Consider the following 15637-nt stretch of genomic DNA (forward strand, 5'->3'; position numbering starts at 1 on the left):
ATAATAAATCACTTCAGGTTATTCTTGAGGACATACATACGAGCACAATGTTGTTAGATTCAGAGTGGCATCCTATTGCGAACAAGTGTCAGCACTTTGGGCTCAACATTTCCATTTTTTGTCTAAAACAATATATTATACCAATGTTATATATCAGGGTCTTATTTGCTCAGGAGCTGAACATCAACCGATTGATTTTCTTAAAAATTAATGTTAAAAAAGATAACATGGAATGAGCTCACCATTTATACTAACACGGATGTAAATTAGAACAGCTGAACTATTTTGATACATCAACTGTCAAAAACATATCAAAAAGGTATAGGTAATTCATTTTTTGCTGAACGAGTGTGGTGTTGAGACATTAGTATTATTACTATTTGGTCGGCGTTAAGTCAGAGAGGACCATGTGTCTTTTACTTAATTTCTGGAAAAACGACTTTAAAGTTTGCAATTATATAAGTTTTGAGCTTTTCAACTAATTTTCTTGAATTTTTGCTATAAATCTTAATAACTATTCATCACTGCAAAAAACGTAAAATAAAGCTTGAAACCGAGAAATTGCTAAGTAATTGATTGTACTTAGTCCACTCTGACTGAACGATTTTTGTAAATTCTTCAATCAACTACAGTTCACACTCAAGTTTTTACATATTTGATGAAAAAATAATGCACAAGTAGGACAACAGTTACTAGAAGTGGTGTATAATGTGAGCACGAAGCTGAGGAAATATTTCTGTTATTACACTGTTGATTATCATTTTCAATTTTTATGTTCAGTCAGAGTGGACCAAGTACAACAGTTCAATATCACATGAAGGGTAGTCAATTATTGAGCTATTTAAGAATTCTTAACTTGAACATTTAATAGCTAACAACTTTTGATTGTATTTTCATAGTTCGGTACGTTTTTGAAACATTGTAGTTACACAGTTCATAATAATTTATTCAGAGGATTGGCATTTTTCAAAAATTCGTTCAGACAGAGTGAACCAAGTACATAATTCTTAAATAATCGGTAAAATGAATTTCTTCATGAAACGGGTATTGGTACATTTCAATATGATGCCCAAGAGCTACTGAACAAACATATTTTGATTTGGAAAGGATTATGAAGAATAAGGTTATTTCAACTATTTTTCTTAGAGACACATGGTTCACTCTGTCTGCACACCAAATGCCACAATATGCTTCAACACGATGATCTGTAAAATACGATATTGACCATAATAAAATGGAATTTCACGTGCTTTCTTGATCAATAATCACCAGAAAACGCGTTGGGGACTCGTAACGGGGGGGAAACGTATCACATTTTGATGATAAACTATTTTATTTATTGGATTTTAACCAATACATGTTTTTTCAACTCTCTTCATCAAGCAATATGGTCCACTCTGACTGCACACTATTATCCATTTTTGCAGTTCAATCAAAAGAAAATTGTGCAATAACTCTCGTTAATTGTAACATTGAGAAAATTGGGTGAATGTTCCAAGTAGCGTAAGTAATTCTTAATCAAATGCCCTAAAAATCTAATTTTCGTCAACTTTGTTACTTGGTCCCCTCTGACTTAACGCCGACCATTTATTAACGACACTTTACCATTATTGTGGCATTCGTGTCATGGTGTTAAGACAGGTTTATACTTAAGTTTATATAATTTTATGTGAACAAGCCAATATTTTTTATTTTTTTTTTTACTTATTCGTTTAATTGGAAGGCTCGGGCGCCACATGGGCATAACTGAGCCGAAATCTTTTGTTTTTACATTTTACAATTTATTACTGCCTTAGGGGGCATCCATAAAGTACGTCACGTTCAAGGGGGGAGGGGGGGTTACCGAAAGTGTGACAAGCAATGTAATAGGTATACGAAAAACCCGTACGAAGGGGGGAGGGGGGGTCTAAAATTCTCAAATTTTGCGTGACGTACTAAATGGATGCCCCCTTAATACTATGTTAGTTTGGGAAGCCGAAGTACTCGTGGCTGTTTCGAGGTTAAAGATTGAAAAAAAAAATAAAAAAAAGGGAAGGAGGGATTTATGGGTTTAAAACTAAATTATTTGCTAACTTATACAAGAAGAGGACAAACGGAAGGGGGGCGACGACAGACAGGGACGAACAACAAAACCAAAAGGCGGACAACGAAAACAAGGAGCGCACTACATCAAACTCTGACATCAACTCGTTTCAAAAACTGGTAAATCAGGTTCATGTATTCCAAATCAAGTCCTGCCAACACTTCTCTAACGGGTTTCTGTTGTTTTCCTCGGACCCGGAGAATATTTTTTATTTTTTATTCAATTCAGTATCATAATTTATGTTTTATGCAACTCATTTTGGTATCATAATGGTCAATTTTTCCGAACTAGTTCATTATGCAACTGAAATGAGTTGCATAATGAAAAATAGTTGTACAATGTTCATTATGCAACTCATTTGAGACGAATTTCGCGCCAACTTGACCAACGCAACGGTTGGCAGCACCCTCTCAGAATCGAACGAAACTTTGAGGGCATAAACAATAGGTCTTTCTAAGCAACTTTGCATATTTTGTTTTTCGAAATTTTTCAAGAGTAACATTTGAAGAGGGCCTAATTTTTTTTCATAGATTTTTTTCAAATCGATGTTACTCAAAAATGACAAGACCTACAAAAAAGTGTTGTATGGCGGACTATCGTGAAATTCCATGAAGTTTTTTGGAAAAATATCCAAAAAATACAAAATTAATTCCTACACTGAAAAATAAAGGTTTTAAAAATTTAAATCGTTATTACAAAAAACCCTATGTTTTTGAATCGATGATTTTTTTTCTGGAGAAAGGTATTTCAATTACCTACATTTTCTCCAAACAATGTTGCTGTGACATATTTAAGGGAAAAAAGTTTTTCTAACAAAAACTTTTTTCATGTCTACATTGAGTGAATATTTTTCATCGTGTTTCGTGCCAACATGGCCATATTTAGGTTCAGCAGCCTCTCATCAACCAATGAAACTTTATGGAAGTTCAAAAAATTGTTTAAGAAGCAACTTTGCATAATCTAATATTTATCTAGACTAACATTTGAAAAGGGCGTATTGGAGTGACCCACACTTATATGAAAAAACATAAAATTCAAAAAATGCCAAGCCTTACCTCCTGCATCAGTTGTTTTGGATTCCCAGAAGCTACGTTCAGCATTTGAGCGAAATCGATTTAGTCTAAGGGGTGATACACTAATTATGTCACGCAAAATTCGACCTTCTTCAACCCCCCTCTCCTCTATGTCACGCTTTGTGTATGGGACCTCACGATTGTTTGTATGGGTCGTCACGTTCTGCAAAACCTCCCTCCCCTTCTAAAGCGTGACGTAATTTGAGCATGGCCCCTAATGGGGCGCTCAACGAGCATGAAGTTTGTATAGGGCACTGCATGAAATTCTCTCCTTCTCTTTCACTCTTACATAAATTTTGTAAACAACAAGACCAAGAAACGTCAAAATCACATACAAAATCAAAACAATGCAGTGCCCTATGGGAAAACTTGGCCAAATGTATGCAGAAATCTTGAGCTTTCGATTTTTGCCGCTAGGTGGCGCTGCAAGTGTTCAATTAATAAAAAAAAATAATTAAAAACCTTAGCTATTCTTGTAGGTGACGATATGCCAAACAACTTTATCGAAGACCGCAAAGTGATCCGAAGCCTGTTAAAAATTTATACTCTAGGTAAAGTGAGGTGAAACATTATTGTCGTTTTTCCAATACATGTAAAGGAATATCAATAATGAAATCCCAATGCTTCGCCTCACTGACGGATCACTTACGGGTCTTCAACGAAGTTGTTTGGCATATAGTCACCTACAATAATACCAATGTCTTACAGCGCCACCTAGCGGCAAAAATCAAAAGCTTAAGATTTCTGCATACATTTGGCCAAGTTTTCCCATACAAACTTCAAGCTCGTTGAGCGCCCCATTAGAGGGGGCGCTTTAGAAGGGGAGGGGGCGAGGTTTTGCAGAACGTGACGACCCATACAAACAGTGGTGAGGTCCCATATAAAAAGCGTGACATAAAGGGGAGGAGAGGGTGGTTGAAAAAGGACGTATTTTGCGTGACATAATTTGTGTATCACCCCTTAGACTAATTCGTTTTCGCTCAAATGCTGAACGTAGCTCCTGGGAGTCCAAAACAATCGATACAGGAGGTAAGACTTGTCATTTTTCGAAGTTTATGTTTTTTCATATAAGTGTGGGCCACCCTAATACGCCCTTTTCAAGTGGTAGTCTAGATAAATGTTAGATTATGCAAAATTGCTTCTTCAACAATTTTTTAAACATCCATAAAGTTTGATTGGTTGATGAGATGGCCATGTTGGCACGAAACACAATGGAAAATATTCACTCAATGTGGACATGAAAAAAGTTTTTGTTAGAAAAACTTTTTTCCCTTAAATATGTCACAGCAACATTGTTTGGAGAAAGTGTAGGTAATTGAAATACCTTTCTCCAGAAAAAAAATCATCGATTTAAAAACATAGGGTTTTTTGTAATATCGATTTAAATTTTTAAAACCTTTATTTTTTAGTGTAGGAATTAATTTTGTATTTTTTAGATATTTTTCTAAAAAACTTCATGGAATTTCACGACAGTCCGCCATACAACACTTTTTTGTAGGTCTTGTCATTTTTGAGTAACATCGATTTGAAAAAAATCTATGAAAAAAAATTAGGCCCTCTTCAAATGTTACTCTTGAAAAATTTCGAAAAACAAAATATGCAAAGTTGCTTAGAAAGACCTATTCTTTATGCCCACAAAGTTTCGTTCGATTCTGAGAGGGTGCTGCCAGCCCCATAGAAGGGTTGGCGCGAAATTCGTCTTGAGTTGCATTATGAAAAAAATCATTGCATAAAATTTTGTATGGAACTCGTTGCAAAACTCGACTTTTTCAGCACTCTTCGTATTTATCCAACTCGGCAAGCCTCGTTGGATAAATGTACGACTCGTGCTGAAAAAATCAACTTTTTACAACTCGTTACATAAATAACTATTAATTGATCCAGTATTTTCTACATTTTATTTTGACTGCCATCCCACAGTGCACAGCTCCATTCTAACTTCTACACGCTGCACAGCTTTACTTATTTTTCTTCTTCTCCATTATTTTGTTCCAGGTGAGAGCCGGTGCGGGAAGCATTAAAGTGACGGAAATTGTACGCCATTAGAGACATCACCAAGAAAAGTCAGTTTGGAGCACCACAACAACGTCGTCATGCTGCTGTGATATTGTGCCAGGGAGAGAAATAAAAAATAACGGCAAAAATCAAGTCCCCACATACTACAGAGAACCGAGACCCTCCGGCGGTGCTGACCCCCAGGTGAAAGTTAACTATGTAAGTAGGAAGCAAATGTTTTATTCATACACGAAACTGACCTGGTCCAAGAACTTGGCGAAATGTTGGGGGGCAATGATATGCGCGGAGCACCATCGAAGAAATAGTTGTTCCTCCATTCAGTGAATAGCATTGTTGCAAGCAGTACTCGGTTCTGTTTTCCAATTTATGGACAAACATCCGACACTGACTGTTTGAATGCATGTATGTTTAAATATGTTCGAAGCGGGGCAAACAAATTCCCACTCGGACTTTGCTTCGTTCATCTCGGATGCCGGACTCGAATTTCATCGTAGAGCAAATATTTACATTCCGATGCAAGTTCGAGTTTGGGTGCTACACAGCTCAACTTACATTGATGCAACAAAGTACAATGGAATGAAGATGGAAGAAACCACTGGAGTTCAGATTGCAATACGTTCGTTTCTTGTTGGTATCTAGGGATGCGAGAGGACCGAAGTATGAAGTTATGAATGAACACTGCACTACTGTTATCAATCGGATTACTTTACGAATATGTTATTCGTTATTTCTTGGAAGTGCTTTCTTTTAAGGAATTTCTCTCAGAACTGAAACAAGGTGTCTACTACCTGGAAACTCAGGAAAACTTGGAATTATCTGGGAATATCATATCAAATGGGAAAAAAATCTGAATATCTGAAAAAATGGAAATATTAACGGCGCTTCCTTTAATGTTTCTGGCGGAATACATTAAAACTGTGGAGGTATTTCATGCAGTATACTTTGTAGGACTTTTGAAGTGTGACTTGTTGGAATCCTTAGAAAAATTTCAGAAGAAGTATCAGATAAGTTTTTGGAATTTCCTAAATTATTGGCAGAAGAACTTCAAGGTGAAATCTCAGGAGGAATCCCAGAAATATGAAATTTGGCGAGAAATTTTAGGTGGTATCTCCGAAAGCATTGCATCCGAAACTTCTTGTGGAATTTCAACCGTAACAACTGAAGAATTTTTTAGTGGTAATGAAATTTAATAATTGCATTTCACCACATGAAAAGAAGTTCTTAGCGGAATAAATTTCTGAAGGTTTGACTGGGAAAATTGGTAAATTTCTTTCTGGGGAAAAAATGGAATTTTAGACGAATCTACTGGAAACAAAGCCCATGGGAAGCTTCCTGCCTCATGTCCTCAATTCCTGACAATTTCCTGAAGAAAGATATGCATGCTTTTTTAGAGAAATTTCTGAGGACATTTTTAGATTAATTAATTGGAGTATTTTCAAGTGTTTTTTTTTTCTTCGAAATACACCCCTGATAGAATTGCAGGTGATATTAATAAAATTAACACAATCTGCTGATGATATTTCATGTTTGGACATGTTTGGAAATTGTTGCTGAAATATCTTCAAAATTCTTTAGATAAATTAAACTAGATTGATCTCCAATGAAATCGTGCCTAGAGAAGGTCAACAGTTTCCCGTATATACAAACAGGGATACCTTTGATACAGACTTTTGCCCTGAATTTATCTCTGATACCCTTAGATATAATTGTTATCAATTATCATTTTTATCAATTATCCCATTGTTCAAAAATTCAAAAATTAATTTTTAAATTAATTTTCCAAAACAAAACAAATGAGTTTCTCAAAAAACTCCATCAGAGACTTTTGTATAAACTCTGCTGAAGATGCTTTCGAGGAGAGCTATTATATATTTTCTTCTGAACAGTTACGCAGTTTGGCTAGATTTTTTTCAGTAGTTTAACCAATATCAATAAAATTTATTGTTTTTTTTTATAATCTTGTGCATTTCTGACTGTCTTTTTTTGCGTTTTGTCTTAAGTTGAACCAGTGGAGAAAAACGTGGAAAAAATAAGAGAATTTGGTTTTCATTATTGAGTATACTTGAGAAGATACGGCGTTTTCAGCACGAATTTCTTCAGAATTTTCATCAAATGACCTTTTGGGAATTCATTCAAGAGTTTGGCACAAAAATGTGCCAGAAATATTTTCAATAGCTCTTCTAAGCAGATATGCCTGATATGCGGGTTTTTATGTATTACACAGATATTTGGAGGGCGCTACAGACAGGGTATAGAGTACAGAAACTATAAAGATTTCAAAAATATGATACAGATTTTTCCTTCACATATATTTTTCTCATATCATCGCCCAAAATAAAAAAAAAAAATAAAGTAATAATATAAATGATTGTGCGAAACGCATGTATGCATTCATATTTTTTCCTATTTGGCCTCAATATTGCATCTTTTGGAAAAACTTTCTTCCAAATTGAATTTCTGAAAAAATCAGAAAACATAGAACGTCTTCAATATACCTACATACATGCGTTATGTGCGATTTTCTCTATATTTTTTACGTAAGCACTTAACTTTGGTAAACTACGAGTTTTCAACTGCTCGTCTATCTTTATGTATTTCCAAAGGTTGTACTGTTGTCAAAAATTTTAAAAAGGTATCTTTTCTGATTTTTTTGATATTATTGTATGTTAAAAACTGCCAAATTACTCGAATTTTCAGTGAAATATTAGATAAACTTTATTCTTATTTGAGAAGCTTAACTTTTAAGTTGAAGGTAATGAATAGCATAAAATGAAAGTTGGAAATTTTGCCAAACAAAGTAAGTTGTTTTTCTTTATTCGACTGAGTCGAGTGAAGTACAAGACACTGAAGACGACCTTACAGTTGAGGTCGAAATAGGTACAGGGGGTGGCCAAAATGTTTGGGATAGGCAACTTTTTTTTCTCTCACAAATAAGTTCAACATGCTGTAACTTTTCATAGAGTGCATAAAAATTCTCAAGTTTTGATTGTTTGTCAACCTATTATATGTGGTATTATCATTGGTACAAATTTGGGCTCGATTGGTTAATCTTTCGCAAACCGTTTTCATAAAACACTATTTTTCATACACCTTTTTTGAACTGTCATATCTCAGAAACCAGTAAACCGAATTGAATGAAATTTTGAACGTTTATCAACAATATATTAATGCTTCACAAGTTATTTAAACATAGGTACTTTTTGAACGTTTAAAAAAGTTATCATAGATGGACACTTTTTGGATCTTTCTCGAAAAAAATTTAATTCTTTTACATCAATGTCATTAAATTTTAATTTTGATATCCAACGATTTTCTACTTTTGTTCTCAAGATATCTCTAATTAGATATTTAAGAGCTTATTTGGGTTGAAGGAAGAACACATTTAGTAGTTTTTGTGTGATATTGTAAATTTGACTTATTTTCCTCTATATGGGTGAAAATGTCAAACCGGTATAATTTTATTTGCCGTGAGAAAACATTACATTTTAAAATGTCGCATCAAGTATCAATATATTGTTGATAAATGTTCCAAATTTTATTCAATTCGGTTTACTGGTTTCGGAGATATGGCTGTTCAAAAATTGGGAGTCTAAAAATTAGTGCTTTACGAGAACAGTTCTAGCTTCGCGAAAGATTAACCAATCAAGCCCAAATTTGTACCAATGATGCACATATAATAGGTTGACAAACAGTCAAAATTTGATAATTTTTATGCAATCTATGAAAAGTTACAGCATGTTGAACTTTTTTGTGAGAGAAAATAAAGTTGCCTATCCCAAACATTTTGGCCACCCCCTGTATCTGTCAAAGGTTGCAAATTTTTAGTGGAATTAAAAGGAACAGTACTTAAACCGTTTTTCTTTTTACTTACAGGTAAATGGATGTTTTTTTGTTTTTTTTTTTGTACAAGATAAAATGGCTTCGTACTTCACCAATTCATAATCTTATAATGTTTCCCTTATGTTCATAGTTGCTACTAGTAATGGTGAGAACAGGAACCTTAGGGACCGTCCATAAATGACGTAGCATTTTGTTTTGGCGATTTTTTACTTCCCCTCCCCCTTCGTAGCATATTTTCCCATACCTTAAACATGGCTCGTCACACAATCCCAGACTCCCCCCCCCCTACCTCCTTAAAAGCCAAGTCATTTATGGACGCTCCCTTATTTATTTCAACTTAAAACAACTACTTGAGAAAAATGATACGACATATCAATGAAAAGGCGTGCGTACGGCTAAAATGCACTTGCGACACATAAGCGATTAGCAGAGATGGATAAAGGACAGTTAGTTCCAAAACATATGCTGTATTTGATCAATGTTATATGGCCTTTCAATAAAATATTTACTTTTAAAAGGCAAATTACAGATGAGAAATGAATTCAATTTGATTTTGTATGAGAACTTATTGGACACGGTGTGAACAATAATATTGAACCAAACCTGGAAAAGAGTAGTTTGTTTACAAGTCTATCTTTAAAATTGTGTTTAAGGCCAAACATCGATGGAGTGGTTGACAAATTAAAGTTGCCAAAATAAAATGTTAACAAAAGCAAAACATAAATTAAATTGATAACTTTAGAAAAGATAGATGCCTCAATGATGTTTCGAAAACACGTCAGAATTTTAACTTGGAAGATCACCATGATCAATAGTTTGAACTTAGCTAAACAATAAGGTATTAAGAATGAAATCATATTTTATAATTTAAAAATACGATTACGTAGCCCGTGCGCATATAAAAAACTCAAAAATTTTGCCCATTAATTTGAAAAATCAAGAATTTTTGACTGGTGGTTTGGGTAATATAAAAGTTCAAAAATATTCAAAATTATAGATATTAATATTGAGCAATGCATATTACAAATACAGACAAATACAGATTAAAAAAAATCATCTGATATCCCTGCTTCTAAGGGCTACTCCAGGGAAACATCGTTAAATGTCATCTGAAGTTTGTGCAACAAATTCTGTAGGATTTATTGTCTAAGCTTTTACATATAACCATCCCAATGCTCCACAATAAATCCAAGTTCCTTAAATAATTTACCTCCTGAATCAGTTGGTTTGGACTCCTAGAAGCTACGTTCAAAATTTGAGCGAAATCGATTAAGTCTAAGCGCCCCCAACGAGCTTGAAATTTGTATGGGAAAACTTGGCCAAATGTATGCAGAAATATTAATTTTTCGATTTTTGCCGCTAGGTGGCGCTGTAAACGTTCAATTAATAAAACCTTTGGTATTCTTGTAGGTGACTATATGCCAAACAACTTTGTCGACAAACGCAAAGTGATCCGACGCCTGTTAAAAAAAGTCATACCCTAGGTAAAGTGAGGAAAAGTGAGCCCGTGAGATACTGGAAAGTACTACAAAGTTTGTGGATGGAGGGTATGAAACTGACACATTCTACGGGCCCCGTATCATCAATACCAATTTTTTAAAGTGGAGTTATGACATATTTGACATTTTTATCACATTCTACATTACTTTTGCCATCCAAAAATGTATTCGACATGATATTAGTATGACAATAAATATAAATTGAACGACGATAAGGATTAACAATAAAATCGTGATTTCAAGTCATTTAGGCACACTTTTCATCCAAACTGTCGTATTTTAAACACCAACACACTGATTTTTCAAAAGTCTTCCATCATTTGTAGATAAATGTATGTAGATTTTTTAGGCATAAAAAGATTTTTAATTGAAAGACTTTACAACTCTGAAATATGGCTGATCATAGTATGGGTTTTTATTGCGTTGTAACGTCACGAAAATCAAAAAACGTTACAAATATAAAATTTTGTATGCTCTTTGTACTCGAAAAGATCTTTCAAATGAGACTAAAAGAAAAAAAAAAGGGTCACGGAAGCCTGAGTTTCACCTGGTTGAAGTTTGCGTTGTAACGTCACGAAAAAAAAACTGGGGAAAGACCAAATCTTTCTGGCTTGGACGGCTTCTGAATTGGACAAACGTAGTTCTATATTCAAAACAGTTTCGTTCTCGTTGTGTATGAGCTCTTTTTCAAGATATCGTTTATAAATTGCGTACCATTGCCCGTTCATAAACTACGTAGACTTTTGAAGGACGGGGGAGATGGTGTTTGGCCAAAATCTACGATGTAATTGTACTGTGATATTGTAATTTTTTTTAATCGTAATCAAATACCACTCAAACCGAAAATTTATGTGATATCAGTAGCCAACAGACGAAACACTGACGAAATTACAAAGTTTTTGAGTTGGTCAAAGACTTACAGTTGATGGATAGTTGGCTTTAAAGTTCCACCAACAGGCGGCGCTAGAGAACTTACAAATTTTAAATTTCATACATCTCAGGATCCCTATTACATAGAAATACAATTTCTTCGGCAAAGTTGTTTGGTAAGTAAAGGACTTGCAGTTGATTTAACAATAGATGCGAGATATTGGCACTAGAAGACGCGAGTTTCCATTTTGCAAAAGCAGTAAAGGGATTAGAATTTCTTGAAAAGTATTCTACAAGCTGCAACTTTTTTCACTTTAGACACATTGTATTCAAGTCAAATAGTAATCAAAGACCAATATATAATTCTTAACTTTCAAAATTTAATTTGATTGGACTCACTTATTCCTAAGATATAAGAGTTAATAGTACAAGAGTCAAAAATATGATTCTGCTTGAAGCGCTCCATATTTGTGTAGAGCTATCCAATCAAGTCCAAATTTGTAGAAATTACAGATAACAAGATGAGGAACTATCAGTCAAAATTGAAGAATTTCTGATATATTTTATAAAAAGTTACGGCTTGTTCAATGTGTTTTGGGTAGTTAATAAAATTGGCATGCTTTTAAAAATTTGCAACTACCACCACTGTGTGGCAGAAATTAATACTATACGGCTATTAAACTGAAAGTCCTTGATCTACCAAACAACTTTAATGAAGCAACCATCTTTCCAATTAATCACGATCCTGAGATAAGTAAAACTAAAAATGTGTATGCCCTCTAGCGCCTCCTAGTGGAAGGATTTGAAATCATACGGCCCATCAATTGAAAGTTCTTGACCAGCCAAACAATTTTGTCGAGGACACCAACTGTCTAAATAGATGGGATCTTGAAATATATGGAATGGATATTACGTCAGTGTTACATCTATTTTTGATATAATAAGAATCACCGACAAACAGACGTAACACCTACAAAATTGAAACTCATTTATCTCAGGACTCTAATTACTTAGACTTTAGACTTTTAGAATGTTGATGTCTTTGGGAAAGTTGTTTATCTTGTCAAGAATTTTCAGTTTAAAAGCCGTTTGGAAACTTGACCAACTGACTAGTGGGTAGTTGAAATTTTGAAATATCATGCACTTTATATTTAGGTATTCAAAAAATATTCAACATGTAACTTTTTATAAAGTGCTCACAAATTTTGCCAAAAAATAGTTTCTCAATTAGTCAAAATTTGTTGAAAACTTTTTGAGAAATTCTAATCGTTTGTAAACTATTGTAAACTTTTAATTAGCGTCGCCCAGTATGTCAGAATCCCACATCCAAAAGTAAATCAACTGTATGTTTTTGACTTATCAAACAACTTTGCCAAAGACACTAACTCTCTAAATAATTATGACTCTGACATATATAGGATGTTTTTTTTGTCAGAATTAGGTCTATTTGTCTCTGGGATTACATAAATTGATGCCCCTAAGTGGTATGCAGATCCTCAGGTATGTCTTTGGTTCAATAACTGCTCGTACATCTTAAAGCGTTTTTAATTGAATCAATGACATTGCCTAAATTATTGAAAAAATGTTTAATTCGACGGCAAGATTAGTTTTATGCTACAAAATCTAAATATCTGGCGGTGCGAAGTAATGAATAACAACGGTTTAGTCTTTGGGATAAAATTAGATGAATATGGGTGGTACTAAGCCGAAAATGGATACCATTAACCTTCATGAAGGAGTTTTCATACTGCTGATAGCAATAACTTGGCGCTCCAAGCCATTTATCACAAAACGGATTTTCAATAGAATAAAGTTGCTCTTGGAGCAGTGAAAATAATGCAATAATATATTCACAAATTCGGGCAATTTTGGCTGATTATTCTGATTCTAAAATGATGCGCATTTTCGTGACGTTACAACGCGAGCAGAATCCTGTTTGAAACTGAACGGGCGTTGTAACGTCACGAAATGTAAAAGTCGATTATCAAAAAACGAATCCGAAATTTAAATGTTTTATTTCATTGAATTGAAGAACAAACCAATAAATTTCAATGGTGGAAAAAATTCGGAATATTATAAAAATCCGAGCAGATTTTTTAAGATGTTGGTAGCGCGTTAGAGAGGGTCGGATTCTAGCGCGTTGTAACGTCACGCTACAAATACGCATTTTGAACACGTTTTTCTAATGAAAATTAAATGTTCAATAGGTCAAATATATCAGAAATATTACAAGGAATTCGAATATGAAAAAATATTTTAAGGTTTACGCTCGTTTTCATGAGTTATAGTGGAAAATCTGACTACGAATGCGTCAAAACGTCGAGGTGCCGGATAGCCTTCCAAAAGTTTCAAGGCTCCACTAGGCAAAAATTCGAGTCTACGGGACAGCGCAAACCAACAAATCATCGACTATTTACATACAGAAGGGTTACATTCACAAAGCCACGAAAAAAAATCTGGTCTAGATCAATAGTAAACAAGAGTGGTACTTACCGCTGGGCTTGGTGACGCATTCAAAGAATCAGGAAAAGCGACTAGTTTGGGACAGTTGGTCGCAGATAAGTGGAGTATCTCTAAACTCCTTGCTGCTGGCCCCGGCCATCTGGTGTCGCTCCCGTTGGTAATTTTTGAATTCCGCGGATCAGATTTGGAGGAGATATCCAAGAAATGTTTTTGCAACTACGGATGCGAACATCGGACAAGTATTTCCAGTGACGAAGTGTTGGAAGAGCTTGGCGAAACTCCAGATTAACACTCCAAATACCGTGATCAGAAAAAAGTGGGAACTTTTACTTTGAGCAGCTCGTTCTCAGCCGCTTGTGAACCGATTTTCAATTTTCTTTCAGGGATCTTCGACCCAACATGTCTACTTTTATTTCATACAAAATTCATGTTTATAGGGATGCTCAGTTTTTCTCCAGAATAGCGTGAGTGAGGAACGTTTTTGAAAAACCTTATAATTTTCGATTTGCATGCTAAATTTTAGCGGTGACCACGAAAAATGACTAGAAATCGGCATATATTTTGAAAAGGCATAATGTAGAGGTAGTATCAGATTTGCATAGCTATCTTGAACATCCCTAGGCACAAATGAACGCAGCTCTCGACCAGAAAATACTCCAGTGCCCTTGATAAGCATCCTAGAGAGTTGGTGTCTTCAGCAAAGTGTTATATATTGACGAGTTCTACACTTTAACGTCTTCGGTTTTGATCTAGATCTGCTGCAAGTGATCTAGATAAGTTTTATTTTTCTATATGACTCTCTAGAACTCTCGAAATACATCCTAGATGGTTGAAGTCTTCGGCAAAGTTCTCTGGATTGGTTAGTACTACACTTTTACGTCTTCGGTTTTGATCTAGATCTGCTGTAATTGATCTAGACAAGTTTTTTTTTCTCACTGGAATTCTCGATATGCATCCTAGATGGTTAAAGTCTTCGGCAAAGATCTCTGGATTGGTCAGTACTACACTTTTCCGTTTTCTGTTTTGATCTAGATCTGCTGTAGTTGATCTAGATAAGTTTAGTTTTTTAATTTGAACTTTCAATACACTTAGAGGGTTGCAATCTTTGGCAAAGTTCTTTGAGTTGATTAGTACTACACTTTTACATCTATGGTTTAGATCTAGATCTGCTGTGAATGATCTAGACAAGTTTTTTTTTCTTAATGATTCTCTAGAATTCTCGTTATGCATCGTACATGGTTGAAGTCTCCGGTAAAGTTTTCTGGATTTTTTGGTATTACACTTTTACGTCATCGGTTTTGATCTAGATCTGCTGTAGTTGATCTAGATCAGTTTTATTGACTCTCTAGAACTCTCAATATGCATCCTACAGGGTTGCAGTCTTCGGCAAAGTTCTCTGTATTGGTCGGCACTTCACTTTTACGTCTCCGGATAGTTTTGTTTTCTATATGACTCTCTAGAACTCTCGATATGCATCCTCGAGGGTTGCAGTCTTTGATAAAGTTCTCGGGATTGGTTGGTACTACATTCTTACGTTTTAGTTTTGGTCTAGATGTACTGTAACTGATCTAGATCAGTTTTATCTTTCAAAATAGCTCTCTATTGCTCTTGATATACACTCTGAAGGGTCGGAGCCTTTGACAAAATGCTTTGGATGGGTAGGTACTCATTTTTTACGTCTTTGGTTTCAATCTAGATCTGATTTGGATTATTTTCGTTCTGAGTATCTTTGAGTGGTTCTGAAGATGTATTCTAGAGCATTGGAGACTTCGACAAAGTGCTTTAGAAGATCG

At 34.7% G+C, this 15637-nt stretch overlaps 1 protein-coding gene across 2 annotated transcripts in view; it reads left to right on the plus strand.

Annotated features, from left to right (window-relative positions):
• The window catches only part of LOC109427662 (uncharacterized), a 402590-nt gene that overhangs the window by 282287 nt on the left and 104666 nt on the right, over positions 1-15637 (plus strand). For both annotated transcript variants that reach the window (XM_062850046.1, XM_062850047.1), the window contains one exon: positions 5152-5370. The gene's annotated coding sequence lies outside the window, so the exon portion shown is untranslated. The remainder of the gene's footprint in view (positions 1-5151; positions 5371-15637) is intronic.

Source organism: Aedes albopictus, chromosome 2 (genome assembly GCF_035046485.1).
Source record: "Aedes albopictus strain Foshan chromosome 2, AalbF5, whole genome shotgun sequence".
NCBI lineage: Eukaryota > Metazoa > Arthropoda > Insecta > Diptera > Culicidae > Aedes > Aedes albopictus.